Source organism: Anser cygnoides, chromosome 3 (genome assembly GCF_040182565.1).
Source record: "Anser cygnoides isolate HZ-2024a breed goose chromosome 3, Taihu_goose_T2T_genome, whole genome shotgun sequence".
NCBI lineage: Eukaryota > Metazoa > Chordata > Aves > Anseriformes > Anatidae > Anser > Anser cygnoides.
The window spans coordinates 84,642,096-84,666,442 of NC_089875.1; positions in this window are offsets into that span (position 1 = coordinate 84,642,096).

The window sequence follows — 24,347 nt, forward strand, 5'->3', positions numbered from 1 at the left end:
ACTGCTCTTGCAGCTGTCCTCAGATACCCCTCATCAGTGGTTTCCTCTGCTGCATATTTTAAAACGCCCTGCAGAAAAGTTGTGCAGCCCAGCCCCATCCTTTGCACTGGAGGGGTGGGAGCTGTGTGCCCATGCAGCACTCCAGGCACCCTGGCAGACCTTTGCAGTGGCACAGGGCTTGCACATGAACTGCATAAAGCCTTTGAGTTCCTGCAGCCCTGGCAGACGGGGAGATCAGCTGTGTTTTGGGATCGATTCAAATTGCATTGTCACCGTGGAATTCTGCAGGATGGTTATAAAGCTACCTATGGTACACATAGAGACAGAAAATGTGTAATTTCTGTTAAGCTTTTAAACAAACCCTCTTGTCTGACGCAGCTGAAGTGCAGGAGCATTTAAGGAATCACATCAGCACTACAGCAGCTACCTTCGTTAACCCAGGAGCTGAACTGCCCCAGACCCAGATCTGTGAGTGTGAAGTCGTCTGATGGCAGGCAAGTGCTGGCCCTGTGGGGGACACAGAACAGACTTTGACAAGCTGGTCCACTGTTTTCCATCCTGGTTGGGGTCTTTTCCACCTTCCTCTTGCACTCTGCAAAGCTGGATTCCAGTCAGACCAGGGTAAAACTGGGGTATATTGCAGCGGCTGAGTTCTCAAAACTTCATTTTTTTTGGAGCCAGATTTCTTCCTTTGGCTGGCCCAGATCTTAGTTTGAGTCTAAACTTTTCCCAGACCTTGAACTAGATCCAGAGATGGCCCTGTAGACTGTCTATGCATGTGTGTGTGTATGCTTTTAGGTACCTGCAGAGTTCTGATGACATGAGTCCTTTTAGAGGATTATTCCCATTGCGTCAAGTGACTTTTTTCCCTGATTCATAACTTGAGTAAAGATTCTCCCATGCAGCTTTATCCCTGGAAAAACCTGTTGGATTTTAGTTCCACTCTTTGCAGCTGCATGGCAGGGGAGACCTTGAGGAGCTTCCTCCAGGGCTGGAAAAGAAGCTCTGGCAGGAGGGAAGAGCACCCGGCAGGGATTCACACCCCCAGGGCTCGCCGCCTGCTGGAGTTTTTCTCATTACGGCTGCTGAATTTTCTCAGTGAGTTTGTTTTCAAATGAGCTTTCCCTTTCTCACTGTACTTTCCCAAGCAGGATGGGCTGGCACAAGTGCCCCCCAGCACGCTCTTGCTGCACAGCCGCCCTGGAGGGGCCCGCAGCACGGCAGTGGTTGCAGATGCATTGCCCCTGTGTGGCAGATGAGAGAATAAACAACATATGGCAGAGGCTGAATGCCGCTCAAATGCCGCCACAATGAGCACAGGATAGGAGCCCCTGTAAAATAAAAGAGACTTTTTGCCCTAATCTGTTTTAAAGTGCCGTAAAATTGTATTTATTTCAGGCACATGTTTTCATTACGTCGTTCTCAGAGAACAAGTCGGTGCATCTGAGCGCAGACCCCATGCAGTGACTCAGATAATCAGAGGGATGCTTACCCTAAAAATTTAGCTGAGCTGCTGAATTTCACGAATCAGCTTTTCCTTTTGCAATCCAGGGGTTGCTTTCCCCATACCACGGTGGCAGCCTGTGGCTCCTAGTGGTAACTTGTGCTGGCCCCAGCCTCACAAGGGCCCTTGTTACCCTCAGGAAAGCTGCTTCTGCATCTAAATATCTGAAAAAGTTATAAGAATTTATTATTTTGGACTCCTAACCCACCCTGGCAGTGAAAGCAGGAGGCGGGTAGCGCGGTCTATTTGTTATTTGCCCAGTGCAGTAGACAGCTGTAACAGTTACAATAACTTTGATCTTTTGTTATCCCCACTCAGAGAAGCCCTCATTACCAAAACATCACCCCTGACCTTCTTTTATATTTTCAGCGTGCGTTTTATTAACTCCTTTTTCATATGGGACATGTGGTGTCTGCCACTTGGTAGAAAGGAGACGAAGTTTGCGCTTCTGATGCAAAGAACAGCAGCGAGGAATATGGCCCCTCGCCAGCAGTTTATGCAAAAAACATATTCTGGGGAGGGGTGAATTAAATCTCTGCATACAGAGCCAGGCTCTCTTTGGGCTCACAGCTGGGACAAACCTATTGCATTTAGGGGGATTCAGCCAGGGAAAGGGGGATGCATCTTTGTCTCTCCCCACGCATACACTTTACGTGGACATGATAAATCTCAATCAGTTGCCCGAGGAATTTGTTTTTGCAGCACCTCTTTACTTCCCAGGCTAAGAAACAAGGCATCCGGCCCTCCCCTGCTGGTAACACTGGAGGTTTTACGCGTATTATACGTTCTGTGAAACAGTATGCGGCAGTGAAAATTTACTAGATGTTGCAGAAAGAAACAAGGGAAAGCTAAAGCACAGCCTAGCAAAATAAAATAACTGCTGTTTGCATGTGCTTTTATTGATTTCTGACAGCCGTGTTATTTTCAGGCACAACAGAAGGGAAAATAATTTCTCTCTTTGAATGGATGAGTGATACAAACACACACACACACACAAGCTTTTAACTAGTCTTGTATATATATATATTTTTGTCCTGGTGTGTGCATGTGCAGAAGGGTGTCTACCTAATTGGCCTCGAGAGGGGATTAAACTAAATAAAATCACAGTCCACAGGGGGCCTCTAAATATGGCTTTTTAATTTGAAAATTTTTGTGGGTTACAGTGTAATTCAAGCTTTTCAAGCTTTATTAGTGCATAGCCGCTCGTGCAGCTTGCAGAGCTCCCATCTCAGCCAGCCCAAACAGCCTGCCGCTGCTGCGGCAGAAGGCCGAGCGCTCTCCTTGGCTGCGAGGCACGCTCCGCAACACAACAACCCCCCCGCCCCGTAAATAAAACACGTGCTAATAACAGCGACGGGAGGTGGCCGAAAGCAGCAAGGCGCATCCGGACAGCGATGCTGTTTGGAAGTGGTACTGAGCGGAGGTAATGACAGTCAGCAAGCATCCCTCTGCTCGGCCTGCGACAGAGGCGCGGGGAGCAGATACGAGTGGATACCAGCGATTTTGCATGTTCGCTTGTAATAAAAGTCAAAATATGCAGCTTGGTGTAACTAATTGCTGTGGAAGGAGAAAGAACCAATAGTGCTCGTTGCTGTGAAACTGTTAATGGAGAACTTATGGAGAGAAAGTCCAAGTTCTCTCGTCCAAATTGGAATGTGAAAGAAATCTGTTGGAAGGTGATGACAGAAATGAAGTAAAACAGTTGTTTCCTGATCCATGTGCCAGATGTGTCACATACTGTGATAAATAAGATCTGCATCTTACACTCCAGAAATTGGGGAATATTACAAGCGTTTATTATAGTGAGGTACAAAAAATGTACTTGAAATGCTTTGTTTCTCCTGGCACCAAGCAGTGAGAAGTTATTGCACAATGCCTGGAGCTGCTAATTCTTTTGTTTAGGTTCAATCCAACACAGCCTATTAAAAGCTTAAATTCAATTTTATTGTTAAGGTATTTATTAACTGATTATGAAAAGACATTAAAGGGCTCATAATTAAACTACTAAATTGTTCCTTACCTTGACGAATCCCCCCATTTTCCAAGACTGACTTCCCTAGTATAAAATATCAGGGTTTTAATTTAGAGAAGAATGCTGGTCACAGGCAAACCCTAGCTCTTGCTTCAGCTCCCGAGCCAGTCCCAGGCTGCCTTGCTGCTGTTCTTAAGCCCAGAATATCATGGCAGAAAGCCTAATGCATTGGTGGCATTTCTTGGGAAGACAGCTCTGCAGGTTTGTGGCATGTTGTCACACATTTGCAGAAATAGCTGCGTGTTGATGTTGGATAACCCAGGCTTGCTGCTCAGGAAAAAAAAAAAAGTCTCATTGACTTTTGGCCCAAGTGCTTTTAAAAATGTGTGTTGTGAACAGCCTGCTAGCCCTGCTGAGATTGAAGGCACACGCTTCCAGGCGAAGCTGGCTCCCATAGTAGGATGTGGTTCCTGAAAACCTGCTGTATATATATATTCCCCCAAATCCAAAGCCCAGGGAGGCAGGGTGACCTGAGTGACTGGACCTCATGAACCAGCTCCGAGTAGAACCTTGAAGAGACTGCTGGCTCTCCAAGCCAGTGATTTTGTAGAGGCAATTGAGTGGTGCCTTCACCCAAGTGGCTATGTCTGGGTGGGGTGGATGGATGCAGGAGGCATCCAAGGGGGTTTGAGACTTTGGGGGTTTTCTCCTTGGGATCTGCTCTGGTCATGAAAGGGGTCATCAGAAAGTACACATCTGATTACCACAGGTAAAAATCAAAGTTTGAAATCCTGGGTAAGAATCATTTACGTGAACCTCTGTAGTCCCAGGAACCTGGCGGTGAACAGCAATAACCTGAATATCATCTGTGTTTTGAAAATAAACCCAATCTCATGGTCTCACCATGCCCATGATGATTCAAGGCAAGCCTTCTGCGATTTGCTTTTGGGACTTTCCCTAGACAGTACCAGTGTTCCCAGAACTGTCTTAGGGATGTGGGGCAGCTCACACTTCTCCTGCCTGGTGGTTCAGGTTGTCGACAGTCTCAGGGTATTGGCCCAGGCTGAATGCATCTGGCTGAAGGAACTGACCCTAAGCACCTCATGTGGGCTGAGGTGAACTGCACCCCTTGGTGAGGAAGGGAGCTTAGTGCCTAACCGCGTGTAGTTGAAGCTCCTCCCGGTTATCGTCCATCGTATTTTCCAGGGTTACTTCAGAGAGATTGTTCTGAGATGCATTTCACAAAAACTCCATGGCTTTGGGGAGGTGCCAGCACCCTGTCTTGGTGTGTAAGAGGTGTGGGTGAGTCCCATCTGGGAGCACCTCCCAAGTCACCTTCCCGTCTGCTGGAAAATGCCCAGTTTACCCACACAGGTCCCCTTAGAGTGGCTTTTAACCTTTTAACCTAACCTGTAAGTTAGTCTGTCCCACCCTGAAAATGTGACATCATCTGCAGTCTTCATCTGTATCGCATCAGCCTTTACTCAAATTTCAGAGGGAAATACCTCTCTGTTTTAAAGTTCTTGGAAACAACTTTAATGTTAGGCTATGTCTTCATGGCTGGAAGTGAGTTTGCGTACCCCGTGGTGGATATCTTGCTCTAAAATCCCAGTTTGGAACAGTACAGGTAGCTTTTACTTTGGGGTAGGTATTTCATTCCTCCTGGGACTTGCCTTCATTAGTCGTATAGATGTAAAAGCTCTCTTGCCCTCCCCTCCACTGACATATCTCATTGAGACATTGAATTTAGCAACCCCCTTTTATCCTTTTATCTTTTTTTTTTTTAATTTATTATTATTATTATTTTGGCAGAGAAGCTGCAGCTGTGTTTATGGGAAATAAAGATATCTGATTTTATTTTATTTTATTTTATTTTATTTTATTTTATTTATTTTATTTTATTTCTACACACTAAGCTGTATACCCTCTGGTAACCTTATTTGTTATCCCATTGGAGGCTGGGGAAGAGTGGAAAGGCTGTGGTGTCTCAGCAGTGCAGCGTGAGCTGGACCCTCTGAAATACAGAGGTATGGCTTCTCAGAGAGATTTTATTGAAGAAAGTGATACTGCTTTTGACAAAACCAGGCACAGCCTTGCAGTAAGGGCTAGTTAGGAGCCTCAGCAAACTGTTATTGTCATACAGAGCCATGTTTACCCTTAAGGGACACATTAGGGAAAACAATGGACAATGGGCCATACTGACAGTTTATGGGGGGAAATAAATGAAAGAAATAAAGCCTAGTATGCTTTTGTGAAACTGACATGAAGACAGCTGACAGAGGTCAGCATGTTACGGCTTTGCAAATGGTGAAAATATCAGTTGTCCTGGCTTGTCACAGAAAGTGCAAACACCTCCTGTGCACGCCAAGGATATATATAAAAAAAAGGTGATACTTGCTGCAGTGAATAGCCAGTGATGAATGTGGTGCATAACTCGTGATACACTTCATCCAAGCCAGGGAGGGGATCCCCCTGGGACAGGGACTAGTTTTGTGATGCCTTTTTTATACTGTGTGGGATTTACTTCTCCTAAATTGTGACTCCAGAACCTAAGACCAAAAGTCCAGTCTAGCCACGTTCCTAACCTCATAGGCAGCTACATTCATGCTCCTTAGGTTAATGGATCCTGGAGCAATGAATTTTAGGGGCCAGAAGTAGCTGTTCTGGGACCCAGAGGCAGCTGGAGAAGAGCATCAGCTCCACCTGGGGCCAGGTCAAGTGGCTGAACCCAACCTGACGTGACTGTAGGTCCCTGCAGGAGCCTAGGAGCTGCGCACTCAACAGAGAGAGAGTGCCAAAGCTGGGAGGAATGGCTCTCTGCCTGTGGCTTTTCAATTTTGGCAATTATTTTAGAGGGACTGAGACTCCCTGGGATAGGGACCAAAAACTGGAGCTAGAAATCACACGAGTCCAAAGGACCAGGTGGACTGGATCCCTCCCAGTGTTACCAGTGGAACTCGATCCCAGTCAGGTTCCCTCAGCATCTGCGCAACGGGGGCATCTGTAACAGCTTGGGGTTATTTACACCACCGCAATTCTGAAAGATCACGCCGTGGGTTTCTTGGCCCAGCACAGTTAGGCATTACCAAAAATGTACATTCCTAACTCTGGTTAGATAACGGAAGTTTGCTATTTCAATCTGAATTCGCTGTGAAATCAAGATGACTTGCTTGGGTTTTAGGCTGTTCTTGTATCGCAGCTTCAAACTTACACAGGAGTCTGTTGCAGCTCATTCAGGCTGCCCCAACTTTTGGGCCATTTTCACCTCATCCAGGTAACCTGGGACAGCAAACTTTAAAGTCCAGAAAGCTCTCGAGATCTCCTCAGAGTCCTTCCCTCAGAGCTGCACATTATATGGCTGGATGGAGGTCCCAAAGGGAACGTGGTGCTGGCAGCACCCTCACGACCCCTGCTGAGGACTGTCAGTGAAGAAGGAGAAGCAGCTTCAAGGTCTGTGCTATGGATTGTATGCCTGGTTTTAGAAAAGAAAAGCTTGTTCCATCCTTATAAACCCAGCCCTAAGTACTGTCAATGGGAGCTGGCAGCAGGAGGAGGGCAATATGTGGTGTAGGGGCAGTGTATGAAAGGTCTCCAGTGTCTGGAAGTGTCTCCAGTGCAAACCAGGCACTGCCAGCAGCTCGACTGAAGAAATGTCCGCCGGCAGGTCCCGTCTGTAGGTGTTACTGAGTGGCAGATAGCTGTGGAGGCAGAAAAACGTCAAAGTGTTAGAAAAGTCAATATTATTAAGACCTTGTTCCCCTTGCTTCCCTGTTCAGAGTAGTTTCTTGAGTATGACCAATTACATTCTTTTTTTATGACCAGTCACAAATGCAGTTTTTATGAGCTGGTTTGTTCAATGATTCAAATGTATAGACTTTATTTCAATCTCATTTGAGTTGGAGGAAAGCATACAAAGATTTTTGCTGGCTTAAATTAGTGGAATTGCCCCTTTGGCTGAATGACAAGGCCCTCGCCTCGCAGAGCAGAGCTCCAGCCCCGTCTCTGACTTTTGCCTGTAAATTAGTTTGTGAAGTGGTGTTTATTGCTACATTGGGAGGTTAAGACAGCCTAATTGTATGTTTGTACAGGAGAAAACATCACGCCAGAGCCTTGAGCAATTATTCTTTCCATGTCCTTTCACTGTTTAATCTTGACACTGTTCAGAGGGGAAAGGAGACAATTTGTCTTCACCCCGCAGCCAATTAGCAGTAAAAGTGCAGAATAGCTAATGCAATATCCGCTGGAGTGGCATCGTCCATTCATCAAGATAAGGGCCCTGAAATAGCAGGCATCTAGAACCCCTTCCTGGGAATTGTTCTGAGCGCAGCCAAGGACATCGCCGTGATTTATAGCCCGGCGCCGGCTTCCAACCTATGACAATGTTCAGCACCTCTCCTCCCAATTTTCGTCTCCAGTGGCCATCTTCTCTTTGTGGAGGAGTTGTTCTCCAGCAGATCAGTCTTTTTCACAGGCTGTTAACTCACTGAAATGTTTTGACTTTTCTTAATAGCTGAGGTGAATCATGGGGAATTGCCTTTCTTTCCCAAGTGCCAAATATGAGCCAGACAAGAGCAGTGTCTCTCTGAGTTGGCTAAAAGGTGTGGCACAGTAAAGGTAGCCCTTTGATATGACCCCCCTGTGTTAAAAGAAGAAATTTCTCTTTCTGACCATGTCTCATTTATGGAAGTGTCAAATCTCAGGTCTTGTTGCCCCATGTTTATGTGCAATACACCTACAGAGCCAGTCAGACCCGGTGTAAATGACTGATGACAGCAGAGCTTTGAGCAGTTCCACATGACCCGTATTTGGTTCTGGATGTCCAGGATACAGTTTCCTTGAAAGTGCCTGCAGGCAGGTTCTCTCTATGTTTTTCTTGTCTGAAAATACTTCTTTAATAAGTGCTGGATAAAATCCAGCCATCTTCCATCTTCATTGCATGGTCCTATGGCCAGTACAGATATTTTTTGCTGGATGCCTAACTGTATGCAGAAAGTACAAGCTCATGCTCAGTTTTTGTTTTGAATTGACAGACCAAAAGTCTACTGGGCACCTCTGCTAGAGTGATCTATTCCCGTATGTTTTAAAGATGTTAAATTCAGCCCCGGACTGTTGATGCATGCTACTTTGTTGCACCAGGACTAGGCACAACCCCTAATTTCTATAATAAACAGTACAGGAAAAAACTACCCAGAAATGGTTCTTAAATCCATAGTGTGCTTCTTTGTCATCCCAACTCAATAAAGTTTTCACTTAAAGATGCTGAGTTTTGATACAGAACAACTAGACATTTTCAAAAAGACTTTATTTGCTGGATGGAATAAAAGGGAGACGCCAAGAACATTTTAATCAAATGCTCATTACTGAGGGGATCCAAGAAAAAAAAAACACTGGCTCCCCAATCCCCTTCCAAGCCAACAGACCATTTTGAAGGCTTCAGCATCTATCTAGCTGTATATATGTATACACACACACACAAGATGTTCTTACACTTCCAACAAAGGATAAGGAGGAGGAGGACTGGTGGTTAGCAAGATGGGAACAGGGCTGCATGTGAGACTGATCTGGGAAACATGTTAGACAATTCCAAAGCTTCAATTTTGACCTTTCTTCAGGAAAAAAAAAAAAAAAGAAAAAAAAAGTGCTTTATGTAAAAACCCTCAGATCTTTAGCTTCTCAGTGAAGCTGTCTTTTGCCAAGTAACACAGTCACTTACTTACATTCCATATGTCTCTGCCAGAGGGTATGTCCCAGGCCTGATGTGCTAGTAAAACGGGAGTGTAAATCTGGATGAGGTGCTCACGCCAAGCTCAGTGATGTGAGAGACAGGAGACAGGCTTAAAAAGCCTCACTGCCCTAAAACACACCTAGGAAGGCGGTCGTAGGGTCTGTGTTGTTTTGGAAGCCCTGCTTCTTCCTAGGTTCCCCAGGGGCAGGAGTGATAACATCATGATGACGTCACGCTCGCCCTGATCTCCCTAATGTTATTCACAGCAGCATCTGCCACAGGGAAGCATTTCTGTGAGAAAGGTGTCAAAAATATAACACTTTCCAACCCTCGTCAGAGAGGGGAGTTTCAAGCAGCAGAGCGCTGACGCCGCATCCCCCGGGGCGTGAACCACTTTTCTTCTAGGTGTCTGACTGTCAAACCTGGTGCTGAGCATGTTTTTCCTCTCTTTCGTTTACTTTATTGAGGACGGCATCAGTTACAGCTATTTAAAAAATATCTGAGCAGGTTATGATGGGAAAGGACAGAAGAAGTTCTTGCTGTGCAAATGCAAAGCTCAGATGGCTTTCCTTGCAAAGACGAAGATCCTTAGTGGTTTTAATTCCTGGGCTGTTTTGGGGAGGAGAGGCATCTTTGGTGTGAAAGAGCTAGCAGAATGGGCAGTCAGGCATTTTGGAGCAATAGCTGCAGCTCTGGCACTGATTCCCACTGAAACTTAGCTAAAAATTTCAAATTGGAGTCTCTGAAAGGTCGATAATAATAAGTAATAGGTCTGGATGGAAAACAAGAATTCTGTTTTGTGAAAAATGTTGCGGTTTCAAAATTTGTTTTCATTCCAGCGCAGAAAGAATATGAGATCTTTCTTCCTTTTGTTCCTTTTCAAGGGTCAAGGGAAAAAAAAAAACTAGGCAGATTAAAGAAAGCCTTTAGTCTAATAGATTAGGGCAATGCTTTGGATGAGGAACTTGACCTGGCATCTCCCCTCTACTACATGAGACTGGGATCTTGGCTGACCAAAGCTGGGTTCCCCACACAGAAATTTTATCCCAGAGCTCACTAATTTCTTGGATTTTTTTTTTAATATAATTTGTGTTTCTTAAAAAAATAATCTAATACTATAACTTCATTATTATTACTATTACTATTTAGAAGGAGGATTGGGACCTTTCTTGATCGTTTCTAATACACAGCAGCATGTAGTCTTTTATTACTTACAGCAAACGCCAGGTGCAGGGACAGTCCTTCGTCCCTTGGACACTCTCCAACTGCTCGCTGAAACTGGGTGAGTTACAGACCTGCCACACATCTGAATGTTTGGCCATTTCTGTATAAGGTTGTTTAAAATTCTGATTGCGTGTTTTGCTCTGTGACTTCAGGCAGATGTGTTTGAAAAAAAGATCTTAGCATCTCTGACTTCACCTCTGCCACCTCTGAAATGTTGCTGGTTATACTAGGGTGTCTTTTCCCAGCTGGTGGGAATGTTGTAAAGTTTCATTCATATCTGCACACCTCATGGAATATGACAGCCTCAAGTGCAGGTATGAACACCTCACGTATGGACAAGTGGGAGCCTTACCCAAAGGTGCTATGTATCAGCAACAGCACTGCAGGCTTATCTACACTGAAGCAACCAAACAAAGGTTTGGTCAACAGGCTGGCTAATGGCTGTTCTTGTTTTTGGCCATGGAACAACAACATGAGATCATTTATAAATAATCAATTTTTGTTTACCCAAGTGTTTTATGTACAAGCTTTGGAGGGTTCTCCTAGGCATAGTGAGCCAACATGAATTACAGTGGGGATGAGGTGCAGCTGTAGCTACTACTCTACTTGAAATAGCCAATAGCCAGTGCTATTCGTGGTGCTACAGGAGATAAGATTGCATTTGCAGGGAATTCACACAAGAAACAGACTTCCCCACAGAGCACTGCAGACATTAGGCCTACAGGTGCAGCCTGTGAACTTGTAAAGTCTTTTCAAAATTCAGATGGGATTTCCAGAGCAAAATACAATTTCTATAGGCAGAATAGGTTTAACACCTATTCACACATAGCTGTGAGTCTCCTTAGCTACTGCTGAAACCAAAGAAATTAAAAATGCAATATTGGACTTTTGGTATATATAGGGCCTATAATAGTTGTAAGATGACTAGTTCTCAAGTCACCATCTTTTAGCCAAGCAGAAAATGAAATACTCAAGCAAGACTATAAAATTCTTTTGTAGCCTTTCATCCTCTGCTTGCATCAAGCCATGGCGACTCTTTTTCAGCTGAACTGACTTCGTGGAGGACTACAGGAAGGCTCAGTGACTGCTTTCGCTTCTACATTAGTGATGTCTCTGGCAAGCCCAGTAAAACTCATCAACAGTGAGAACAAACCGTGAGATGTCACCCTGTATGTTCATAATATAGCATGGACAAATGAGTTAGTACTTGCATCACAGTCTCTGAGGTGGCTAAATATCTTCACTCTGGAATGGATTGGATTGGGAAACTGGGGTTAAAACAGTCAAATTTGGGTGTCTGTTGTAAGGCAGCTAAGTACGAACATCTCTTTTTTTTCCCCCAAAAAGGCACAGTGCTTTGGCTGAACTGCTTCACTTGTTAATGCTCAGGTTCAGAACAGCTTTGCAGGTCACAGGATTTACCTTTTGATCTTTCTCAAAGAGGTCCCACGTCTGTTTCCTCTAATGTGAACATTTCCCCAGCTGCCTGGGGAGCACTGGGAGGTTTCAGCCCTTTGTTTAGACCTGAGCGCAGGAGCACGCCTTACCTTCCCTGGCTAAAAAAAGATCCTTGAACCTTTACCCTCCAAGACTCAAAACTCAGGTGTGCAGAAGAGCCCTTTATACGAAGCTGGTGGTTGTTGGAAGAGATGGTCAATGTGTGTGAAGGCACCAGGGTCTCACTTTTAAGGAGCTCTTGTTTGAGTGTGAATGAGATCTGGGCCCTCCAGTTGCTAGACAAACCTCTGTAGACTTTCCAAGGGTGCTGTGAAAACATGTGCTTCTGCTTTATCAGGACAAAATAACCTGGTAGCCTTAGAACAGGCCAACCTCAGGTACCTGCTGTACTTGCTGCCATGTCCTCTCAACCCCAACCATTTCTGCCTGTAGAAGTCTGATGGGACACGCTGTGTCAAACCATCACCACTATACTTTGCCCCTTGCATTTCCCTTCTGTTTGCTCAAATCCAAGCTGTTTATAGCAGTGGGACTACTGGGCTGCCCTTGGTGCTGCACTGAGCCTGGAGCACACACACCGATCAGTTCGGCCCTGTGGGAAGGCATTTCCCTGGCCAGGCCACCGGAGGAGGAAGAAGAGGAGGGTGAAGGCAGCTCTTGATGGCTCAAGAGCTGGGTGAGGAGCCCTTTGCTCTGCACTGCGATATCCTCCTTGGCAACATGGGGATGCCTTCTGATGCTCAAATCAGAAGAAATGAAGGACTCACCAACAGGGTAGCTACAGGACCTGAGCCTCCCAACCCGGCAAATCAAAATGGTCTTGACCCAGCAAGTCAAAACAAGAGAGTGGGCAGGACTTTGGGAGTAGTTCTGTGCTCAGGAAGCAAAAATTAGTGTTGCTTTGCTGCAGATTGGCCACTTATTTGGAGCTCCAGTCTTTCTAGTGGAGGTGGTGGCAACCTCACATTTTGCATTTGCCAGAATCGCCTCAGGTGGCTGTGCAAGGTTCAATGCTCTGTGCATCCTGAAGGAAGGGAACACATCTCCAGGGCAGAAAAAAAAGAAGTGGATTGCAATTGCAAGCAATTAGCCAATGAGATATAAAAGTTCTCTGTGTTTAAGGCCACAAGCCTCGAAATGGTTTGGATGGGTCTGTGTTGCCGGACGGAAGCTGAGCCTAGCCAGAAGAATGGGAGAGAGCTAAAGGGAATGTGAGGCCTCAAGCAAACAGCTCTTCCAAACATCTTAGGTTGTTTTGCCTGCTGTTCTAAGAAATATTGTCAGCAATGTTAGGCAAAGGACTATATATATTTATGTGATGATAGAGTTATGACTCGGGCTTAGAGAGATGCAATCAAATAGGTGGTGATTTCCACAAATGCGGGAGAATAACTAAAAGTTCCCTGCAAGGGAGGGGATGTACTGACGGAAGATACTTACCCCAGGAAACCAAGATTTGGCTGCTGCCACAGATCCATTTTCCCAAGGTTAAAAATAACACAGGGGAAGAGCTTGTGGAACCAGCTCCTGAGACATCAGGTTTTTGGAATTTGGAATCAAAAATTGATTCTTTTGGCCCATGTTTGGTGAAAAGAGTGGAAAGACTAGATTTATTTGAAAGACAAATAAAAAAAAACATGAGTGGTAATAAAAAATAGTACTGACTATGACAGTAGGACAATTTATAATTGGGGGGTCAAGTATCCTATTAGTTTGGGGCTATTTCTCTTTAAACAGAAGACCAGTCACAAAGGATTCCTGAGAGATGATATAATCTGAAACTATATTGGAAAAAAGTTTGCTTCTCTCTTAAATTACCAGGGCCTTTAGTATCCTAGTAAAATACTTTATTACTTGATCTGGCTCTAGAGAAACAGTGATTCCATAACAAACCTTTCCCAGGACTTTAATTATTTCCTTTATTATATCCTGAAAAGGGACCAGGTCACTTCTGAAGGCCACAGAAAGAAGAATATATATATATATATATATATATATATATATTTTCCTGGGCAAACAAACAAAAAACAAAGGAATGTTTCTTTATATCTCAATCCTAAATTAAAGTTATGTTGCTAAGTTCTGTTCTGTTTCTAGGATAGTTCTGAATAGTTCTGTTACCAGACACATCTCAGAATATGTTTCAGAGAATTATTTGATAGTCTTCCAGTGAAACCCTTAAAAACCAGCCCTGCCCCAACATGACTGTGAATCTTCTTTGTCACTAGGAATATAAGGAGGGATTTCAAATGAAAGCCCCTGTGGCTTGTGAATCATTTAGTTGCTTCTCCAAAGGCCCTGATGTTTGATGTTGCAGTGACAGACCCAGCTGTGCAGCACAGGGCATGTTCCTGCTTTCAGCAGCCATAAATATCTGACAGCGCTTGACCGCTTCCTCGTGTGATGGCCAATTACGGATATTGTCCCCTCTGAAAAATGCCTGTGTGGGGGAGCACTCTGTGTGGAGTATCCAGGGAAAACTAGAAAGAGATGTGCCAAAACATTTGCCACTTCTCAAGACAAACGTGCAACACAGGGCCCTCCTGCATGTAGTTCTGCTGAGATTTTTCATGTAAGAGAAAACTGTAGCTTGATTTACAATGAAGTTACTAGCTCTTCCTTCCTTCCTTCCTTCCTTCCTTCCTTCCTTCCTTCCTTCCTTCCTTCCTTCCTTCCTTCCTTCCTTCCTTCCTTCCTTCCTTCCTTCCTTCCTTCCTTCCTTCCTTCCTTCCTTCCTTCCTTCTTTTCCTCCCTTTTATTTTTCTTGATAGTGAAATGAAAAAAACATTCGATTATCTGCAATATATGTTTTCCTATATGTGAGGGTAGGGATTTACTTCCCTGAGGAATAAGAAAAGGAAGAAAGAAAAACCACAAGCCATGCCACCGTCTCATTAAATGCATAAAAAATTAACTGTTCTCATTATAACTAACATCCTGCTTCCTCTAGTATTGCCTTATATTTCAGGGCATTTGAAACCTGCCATTTATAGAAATGCCCCAAGTGAATAATATGTGGTCCCTGATTGACTGCAAGGGTATAATTCAATAAAGGGCTCCTACTGACACTGGGAACCACCAGGGTAAAACTTGAGGGTTTATGAATGGCAGGAAGGTTCCCAGGTTGAATTATAGCTTTGTTAGTCAATCTGAGAACACATTTTGTTACTTATAGCCTATAGAAAAATGGTATGGACTTTTTTTCAGGTGAAAAATGATAAATCAGAGTAATGAAATAATCACTTCTGATTTCAAATGGAAAGCCTATGAAGTAGGGAGAGAAGATTAATGTGCACACGATGCGAGGTTATGGAGGTGTGATGGGGAAGGCAGAGGATGGATTACGGGGAAATCAAAGGGAGTGTTTCACTGGAAAGTAAGCCCTTTCTGTGGAAGTTATTAGATGACCAACTACTTTAGCTAGTCCTAAAACCATAGTAACAAAACCCAAACAGAAAGACAGACTTCACCAACGGCTTCTCCCTCCCAAAACACTACAGGCCTATCTTTAGTTGTGTGTGTTTATATATTTGCCAGTGGCTGTGCCCTTCAGCATCTCCCGTACTTGTTGCTCTGGGAGATTCGATAGATTTGTTTATGCCAACAGGTCAAGCATTGTGATGGGAAACCAAGAAAACACTGGTCTGGCACACAGAAACTCTTGCAGGCTTCTGACAATATGACCTCAAATGTGTTTTTTTCCTTTGTTTCTTTCTGTGTGTTTTACAGTGGGAAAAAAAGAAGGCAAATGGTCATTACTGGTTATTACTGGTTAGCTGTGAGTACTTTTATAGCCAGTGGTGACTCTTGGTTATTGATTCTCAGGCACACACAGCCTGGTTCTTCAGCGTACCAATTTAAGCTTGTCTATGGTGGTTTTGCAATCCCTTTACCTGATCTTTCTCCCCCACCATCTTTTCAATACTTTGAGCCTCATTTCCTATATAACAGTTAATAAAAACAAACTGGCAAGAAACCCTCTTTCCAAATTTATGAAACTTTTGTCTTACTGTTATTTCACTTTTTTTTTTTTTTTTTTCCCCAGGTTTTACTTGCCTGTCAAACTCATTGAGTTCAAACCTTTTTGAATTTTAGAAACCTAAGTTCATACAGTAATTGGAAGAACAGTCCCATAATTTCCAACTCCAGGGGGAAGATATCTTGGAACACAACAGCAAAAAGAAACCCTCAGGTGAAAGAAGAAACCTGGTCAAAATAAAATCACAGATCATTGATTGAAAATGTAGATGTGATTATTTCTAATAACCAGTGAAGTAAGACAATTAGTAGAAACTGTGTACATTTTTGGAGCCTAGCTGCGTAGTCATTTTTAGAGTGATGAAGATTTATAGAAGATCCAGTTTAAAGAAATAAAAACAAATATTATGGGTCTTATGCTGGAAGTTATCCTTTAGGCACATGCTTGACATTGCATTGGTGGGGTTTATGTGGTGATTAGACCTGGAAACCTTTACTCCTCCTACAACAGCCTGCAAAACTGCATCTTGAAGTGGGAGCATTGCCTCACAGAGAGCCCCACCAACCTTATCAGCAGGTGGTGGGTTTATTGCTGTCACCAGAGAAGCTGAAAAAGCAAGTGTGGTCCAGTGCTTCCCTGAGCAGAGCCAAGCTGTGGCTATTGGCATTATTTATTCCCAGCCTTTGAGGCTGCAAGTTCTGCTCGGTTGCACAGGATGTGGACTAGCATTGGTGCTCTTCTCCATGCTTGAAGTGGCTTGTCAGTCCTCTCTGCTGCAGATTTTCTCTGTCTTAGGAGTGAAGTGGGCATAAATCGTTGAACAGAAACTCAGCCATTTGCAGTAAAATCCCTCTCTTACCCCTCACTGACTTCTCTGTTAGTACTGTTATTACTCTGAAGCTGGGAGAGGTAGCCCTAAAAACTTTCAGGATTTATTTATCATATCTAACACTCTGGATTCTGCCTAATAGCAACAGCAAGCCAGTGTAGACTTCAGAGATGTGGTAGAGTTGACCCACACTGCTTCTTCTGTACCAGGAGCAGGTCCTGTCTCCTTTCCTCCCCACCAGTTCTGGGCACTGCTGCTCAGCACCGCTGACGGCATCCTTCTACTTCAGGGTGGCCTCTGCCGCCTAAGGATGTGGTAAAAGGGGAAAGGTTTAATGTCTCTCCACATCCCATGGACAAGGTGGCCAGGTGGTGAGTTTGTCTGGGGAGCCAGCAGCTCGGTGTCTGCTCTTGAGGTGTGGGGTGTGGGATTGTACCCATCCTGTCTTTGTTTTTTCCTGACCCAGACTGTGATGTTAGTGGATCGACAAAGGAGGCAGGAAGCTTTAAGGCTTGACCTATGTCATCTGTGCTCAGAAAGGCTGGGGACATTTCATCCCACATCACCTCTGCCTTTGCTGTGAACAGCCTCTTGCCCCCAGCCCTGGCTCTGCAATGAGGAGACACTTCCCTGCCATCACACACATTTTATCTGTCAGAAAGAGGCAAGGAAGGAAGCTCCTGGATGCTCTGTTCTGCTTCCCATTTGTGACTGTGCTGCCAGTGGGCTAACCCAGCTGCCTGGGGAGCCACACAGAAATGAAAATAGCGAGAATAATCCAGGTTAAAAAAATAAAATGTCTTTTCCAGAGAAGGTCGTTTTTGTTTTTAGCTTAGAAGATGCATGGACTCCCCATCCATACTTGCTTCTCCAGGTAAGGGCTGGTAAACAGGATGTAGAAATGAAGAGTTGCACATAGAAGGGAGCAGGAAAAAGTGACTTTACTGCCAAAGGAAGAGTATCCTGCATCAGCTTGGCTACTGACGTTAGGCAGAGCCAGTCCTAGCCAGTGTGCTCTCCAGGTCTGACTCCAGCCCAAACAAAGGAGGCAGCCCTGGCTGTCCCTGGTCTAGGCTCTGTTTTCATACCCCTGAAAAATAAATAACATAACACATACTTCCTACGGAAAGTAGCCAAGGGCTTGTCCACACTGCATTGCATAATGTCATATAATCTTCATGTCCAAGGGAAGTTATTCCTCTTTTTTCAGTATGTGAAATATATCTAGCTTGCTCACAGATGCGGGTGACAATCAGGAGGTGTATTCCTCTTTGTGAATTACCTGGAGATCTAGTCACACAAGCTGTCATATACAAAGTAAAGGTATGGAAATTCAATCATAACCTCTGAATTTAATCAGTAGTGTAACTCCCCTCCTGCTTGGAGGGACCAGGATTTCACCCAAAGCATTGCTAATACCCAATTCATCAGCTGACGCAGAGTCAACAAATGCAGAAGTTTCCAAGCACAGGAAAACGAAATGCCATAAGAATAAAACTTTACAGCGGCTGAGCTCTCTGTGAAGCAGAGCATGAGGGTGGCTGCAGTCCCCATTGCAATTAGGGTCATGTCACTGTTCCCTGTCAAAGGGGTGGAGCTTGCCACTGCCCTTTCATTTCATGGAGCCGTTCCTGGGAACGCAGAAGCTGCTGGCAGGCTTTGCTCCAGGTGTTCTCTCCTATTAAGCTGTTCTTAATCTCTGCTCTCTGTCTTGAGCTAAACAGGCAGCTGCAAACTAGAAGAAAGGAAGTGGTTACTCCAATGCCTATGGGAAAGGCATTGATGTTGCAAGAGGGCTTATCAACAACTTCTATGTGCACAAAATTCATGGAGCGCCTGCCTCCCCAGGGGACGGCATAAGCAAGTTCCCACTTCTGCTGCTTCTGAGGCTGACCCTGTGCAGAGACTTCTGCTGACAGAGCGGTGTCGGTCTGCAGCATGGCAGCTTTTAGGAAATCTCTCTATTGATAAAACCCTTAGTGGAGGCCCAGCTTGCAACGGCAAGGCAGATATTCATACTATAAAATACTGTGGGCAGCATGGACTCTTATTTCAGTGACCACTTCTGCCCCTGATGGCTGTGAGAGCTCCCAAAGGAGGTGGGAGCTGAGGTTCAAACAGCCCTGAGCAATAGGAGAGGCCACACGCAGGTGATACTGCCTTCCAGTGGTACCACAGCTTAGATAAGGACGTCTGTGTCCCCACACACAGATAGGTGAGAAGTCTTTTATGGATCAGGAGAAATTCTTGGACTAGCAGCACAAGAGGGACTGGTCTTATTTAGCTCCAGGCACTCTTAGCAGCAGGCAATTGGATGCCCAGAGGTGTTACCTGTGCGAAATATTGGTACACGGAGACTTCGGGGTCTCCAAAGGGATGGGTGGCAGCCAAATTCAGTTCAGAGGAACTGGATTTGTGTCTCAGACCTAAAGAGGCATGGAGGCAGGAGTTGTGTACCTAAGTTATTGCATGGCTCTGGCTTTTGAATGTTCTTGGAGTGGCCTTTGCATATAAAAACTCGTGAGTCAATGACAGAGCATGTCCTTGGGACCATTGGAGATGTGCTTATAAATACTCTGCCCCTAGCAAAGTCACGGTGGTTTAGCTCTGCACTCTTAAAGCAGAGGGAATTGTACAATACAGTCCTATGGCATCAGGACCAAACCACAGGAGACTTGCTACCTGTCCCTGTAGTCTTCCAAAGTTTGTCCACTTTGCCTATGCCTGTGATTTTTCCTTTCCATCTTACACCAGAATATTCTTTGTCAATGAAGAAACACAAACACAAGTTTGAAGGTTACATATCTATGATAGCAACCAGCCCATTGCAATTCTGATCTATGGTCTTTGGTGACAGCACCAGTACAGAGGGAACAGCATGGAGTTGCAACAGGGGAGGGTCAGGCTGGGTGTTAGGGAAAGTTCTGCATCCAGAGGGTGGTCGGGCACTGGGACAGGCTCCCCAGGGCAGTGGTCATGGCACTGAGCCTGCTGGTGTTCAAGAAGTGTTTGGACAGTGCTCTCAGACACGTGGTCTGATTTATGGGTGGTCCTGTGTGGAGCCAGGAGTTGGACTCGATGGTCCTTGTGGGTCCCTTCCAACTCAGGATATTCTGTATTTCTATGAATTATACCAGCTCTTGCTGGTAATGTATCCATTAACTTCAGTGTAGTAGGATTGGCTTCCGTGTAGTAGGATTGTAGAGAATTACACAGCATTACACATGGAGCCTTTCTTCTGCCAAGGTTGGGTGCATACAGAGACAAAGAATTGAATGAAGAGACTGGAAGGTACAGGAGAGACTTCTGACAGAGAACTTATCTTAGTTGCTTCTGTATCCTCTGTTCTAAAGGACATTATGTGACATACCTTTTTTGGTAAAAATGTTTTTTTTTTCTTCAAAAATCCTTTATTGAGAAGAAAAGCATACCATATTTGTCCAATTTGGGAGTATTTTCTCAAGGCAATGGATGAAATTCTGTCACTCAGGAAGTCAACAGGAGTTTCCAAAAGGGGAACTCCAGATTTCACCAGGGCCAAGGTTCCATTCTCTGAACTGTTTGATTTATCCTGCAATACATGAATATTTAAAAATGTTAGACTTTTATTCTTTGAAATTTGATTAGAACCTGCTAAAGTAAAATACTTAATCCATTAGAATAATCTAAAACCATGTGCTTTTCAAATCACCCTGAAAAGGGTCAGATCTGCATACAGTTTCCAACGTGTTTAGATTGTGAAATGTTTCTTAATTTATGTTCTTTGGCTTGCATCCAGCAGCTTGAGCCTTCAATATTGTATTGATGCCACCCCCAAGACATCTAGTGCTTTGGATCCACGGGGACAGCTGTAGTCTGAGGTTACCAGCTGACATGGCTTTGAGTACACATCGTTATGCTCAGGTACAGGAAATCAATCTACAGGTCTACCAATAAAAGCTTCACTGCTATAAGGCAGATCGTACCTTGTGTCTTCATGCAAAATCATATGTTCATTACTATAAATAATTCTTGAATCCGTTTTAGCTCTATTTTGGGAAACAGGTTCATGGAGATCTTATCTGTTAAGGGTCTTAGGCCTTGTCTGTGCATGCAGAATTGACTGGCCTTGCTAATCTAAAATAATGCTTCTGCTAGAGCACTTCCAATATAATTTAACAATACCAGGATAACTCCCATAGTCTCTCACATGATAAAACTAATAGGATAAAACTACTTATTTTGAAGGATAAAACTAACTTTGTTCGAAAATAATGAATTTTCCACCTGTAAAAAGCGTCCCCTGACAAGCTAAGGGATCAGGAAGGCATAACTCCACCTCAGCCTCTTGTGGCTGGGGTTGAGTACAACAACTGCCAAGATTTCGGAGGCTTGGGAGGTTTTAAAACTTCCATGGAAGACCAATGGGCACAGCTGTCCATTTGTGACCGTGAATTATAATGAAGAGCTGAGCCCCTCAGGGCTCATCTTGCAGATTAGTGCAGTCCTATGCCTTTTCTTCAGGCACACTCCTTCACACTCTTCTGATGCCATATCCAGTTGTGGAGCTGACACAGCATTTTTGCTTTTTTTGTGGGTCCCATCCTAGCCTGTTCTCTGTGTGCTTTTGCTGAAGATCTGAGGTCTCTGGCTGCTTGTGGTGTGTGAAAGTGTAGGCGCTGCAGTACCGGGCCTAGCCCTGTGCCATTTCACATTCAGCTTATGTTTAATATCAGCTTGCTCTGCTTTAATTTCCGGAAGCTCTGCCCCCAGTGCCCTTTGGGAAGCTGTTCCTCTATCTGAACATCTGCAGCTGCAAGCCTGCCCTCTCACACAAAACCTAATAACTTGTGGGACAGAGAAGGAAAAGAAGTCTAGAGAAGTTTTTCTGCTTCGATACTGAGGACCCCCTGCCCCTGCAGCTGAAGAACAGAGTAAAAATGAGCATTTTTACTTCTCTGCTAGATTCGGAGATCAAAAGGATGACTAACTGATCAAACCTGAATGGCTCTAATTGACCTCAGCCCTAGGGTTATTCACTATTCTGCACCTGTTTTGGAGAGATGATTCAGGGTTTGATCCAAAGCTCTCTGGTAACTTTAATTTTCATCAGGACTCACAGATGAAATGGAGCATTTCTTGATGATTTTGGTGAATGTCATTGCAGGGTCTCGGTCCTTTCATAGTGTCCTAAGTAACTTCTAAACCTGCATGGTGAAGTTGATACACAGGGTTAATGAGCACATGTGAGTACTAACAGGACAGAAAAGAATATACTGTAAGCCATATGGAGTACACAGGTACGTCGGACAGCACAAGGATAAGCTGAAGTAAACAAAGTGATGGATATCTAGAGTTTCTATTCTACTATACTATTTTTGTTGTTGTTGTTTTTCAGTGTGGAGAAAAACAGTGTTTTATTTTCTATTTGCTTTACAAATGTTCAGGTTTCGGTAGTAAAATAATGTTATCAATCTCTTTTATGTTAATCATTCTAGCCTTGTAGCTGAAAACAAGGAACCATTTTGGTCTTATGATGATTTCCTAGGAGGTACTGGTAGCCTGAGAGCTTTCATCAACTGTTTTTTCTCTCAACCTCATTCTGTGTGATGCCTTCCAGTCCAGTCTAACCTGAAGGTCCTGTAGAAGATGGAGGGGCTTTGGAGTCTGACCTCACAAGAGCCCTAATGTATCTGACTGATTTTAGGGAAGCTTACAAATTTGTCAGTCTTGCAGTCATGTACTGGAAGCTGCTGTTCTATACTCTGGGTTCTGGGTACAACAAGAGGTCTGCAGCACCCATCAGGTGTGCAGTGTGCCTGGTGGGGACAGCTCTTCCCCTCCTCCACCACACCAAGTCCAAAGAGCTCTTGAGGATCCCATATCCTCCCAGGATCAGAGACTTTTGTTCTTACAGGGACAACAGCTTCTGTCAGAGGCAGATGATCTTTATACCACTGAAAGTCTGAAATTCTACATTTGCAGTGGTGTGAAGCCTCTGCAGATATGGGACATTTCCCCTTGTCCTGTCCTGTCCTGTCCTGTCCTGAACTCTTTCTTTTTTCTTTTTTTTCTTTTCTTTTCTTTTCTTTTCTTTTCTTTTCTTTTCTTTTCTTTTCTTTTCTTTTCTTTTCTTTTCTTTTCTTTTCTTTTTTTCTTTTCTTTTCTTTTCTTTTTTTCTTTTCTTTTCTTTTTTTCTTTTCTTTTCTTTTCTTTTTTCTTTTCTTTTCTTTTCTTTTCTTTTCTTTTCTTTTCTTTTCTTTTCTTTTCTTTTCTTTTCTTTTCTTTTCTTTTTTTCTTTTCTCTTTTTCTTTTCTCTTTCTTTTCTCTTCTCTTTTCTTTTCTTTTCTTTTCTTTTCTTTTCTCTTTCTCTTTCTTCTTTCTTTTTCTTCTTTTTCTTCTTTTTCTTCTTTTTTTCTTTTCTTTTCTTTTCTTTTTTTCTTTTCTTTTTTTCTTTTTTCTTTTCTTTTTCTTTTCTTTTCTTTTCTTTTCTTTTCTTTTCTTTTCTTTTCTTTTCTTTTCTTTTCTTTTCTTTTCTTTTCTTTTCTTTTTTTCTTTTCTTTTCTTTTCTTTTCTTTTCTTTTCTTTTCTTTTTTTCTTTTCTTTTCTTTTCTTTTCTTTTCTTTTCTTTTCTTTTCTTTTCTTTTCTTTTCTTTTCTTTTCTTTTCTTTTCTTTTCTTTTCTTTTCTTTTCTTTTCTTTTCTTTTCTTTTCTTTTCTTTTCTTTTCTTTTCTTTTCTTTTCTTTTCTTTTCTTTTCTTTTCTTTTCTTTTCTTTTCTTTTCTTTTCTTTTCTTTTCTTTTCTTTTCTTTTCTTTTCTTTTCTCTTCTCTTCTCTTCTCTTCTCTTCTCTTCTCTTCTCTTCTCTTCTCTTCTCTTCTCTTCTCTTCTCTTCTCTTCTCTTCTCTTCTCTTCTCTTCTCTTCTCTTTCTTTCTTTTTTTGCTTTCTTTTTTCTTTTCTTTCTCTTTTCTTTTCTCTTTTTTTTCTTTCTTTTCTTTTTTCTTTTTTTTCTCTTTCTTCTCTCTCTGCTTCTCTGTTTAAATCTTTCTCTTTTTCCATTTCTTTTTCTCCCACCACTGCAGTATTTTAACACTTCTGTGCACTCAGAAAAACAAGTCACAGTCTGGTCTTTAAGATTTTGTGAGAACTGACAAATTTGGTCAAGGGTGAGATTTCGCAAATGCTGTTAAAAACACAGCTTTTCATGTGGCAACATGTTCTTTTATACTGGAACACATCCTAAATTTTCACACATGTGCAGGAAGTGAAATCACACCTTTTTATGGCAGAAACAGCTTAGCACAGTGAAATGACAACTTTTCCTTATAAAAAAATGCCTTTAGTTTTTGTGAAAACCAGTGAATTACTTGAGGCAAAACCACAAAGTGTTTCATCAGCAACACAATGTTTTTTAATGCAGCTCTGCCTTGAAAAAAAGCTGGGGGAAGATGGAGATTGGGGGATGTCACCACTGGATGTATCAGCCTTACAGCCCAAATATGCTGTACAAGATTTGAGTGTTTTTTCAAAAGATTTTTTAATCTAATGGTGTCTTCTAAGTCTTCCTTTTCCCTCCTTCTCCCTCTTCAAAGTCTTTTATTTCCTCTCCTTTGATCCCAAATTTTCACCCCATGGTATTTTTAACCCTGCCTACCCCCACCAGGCTGACGCCCATCCC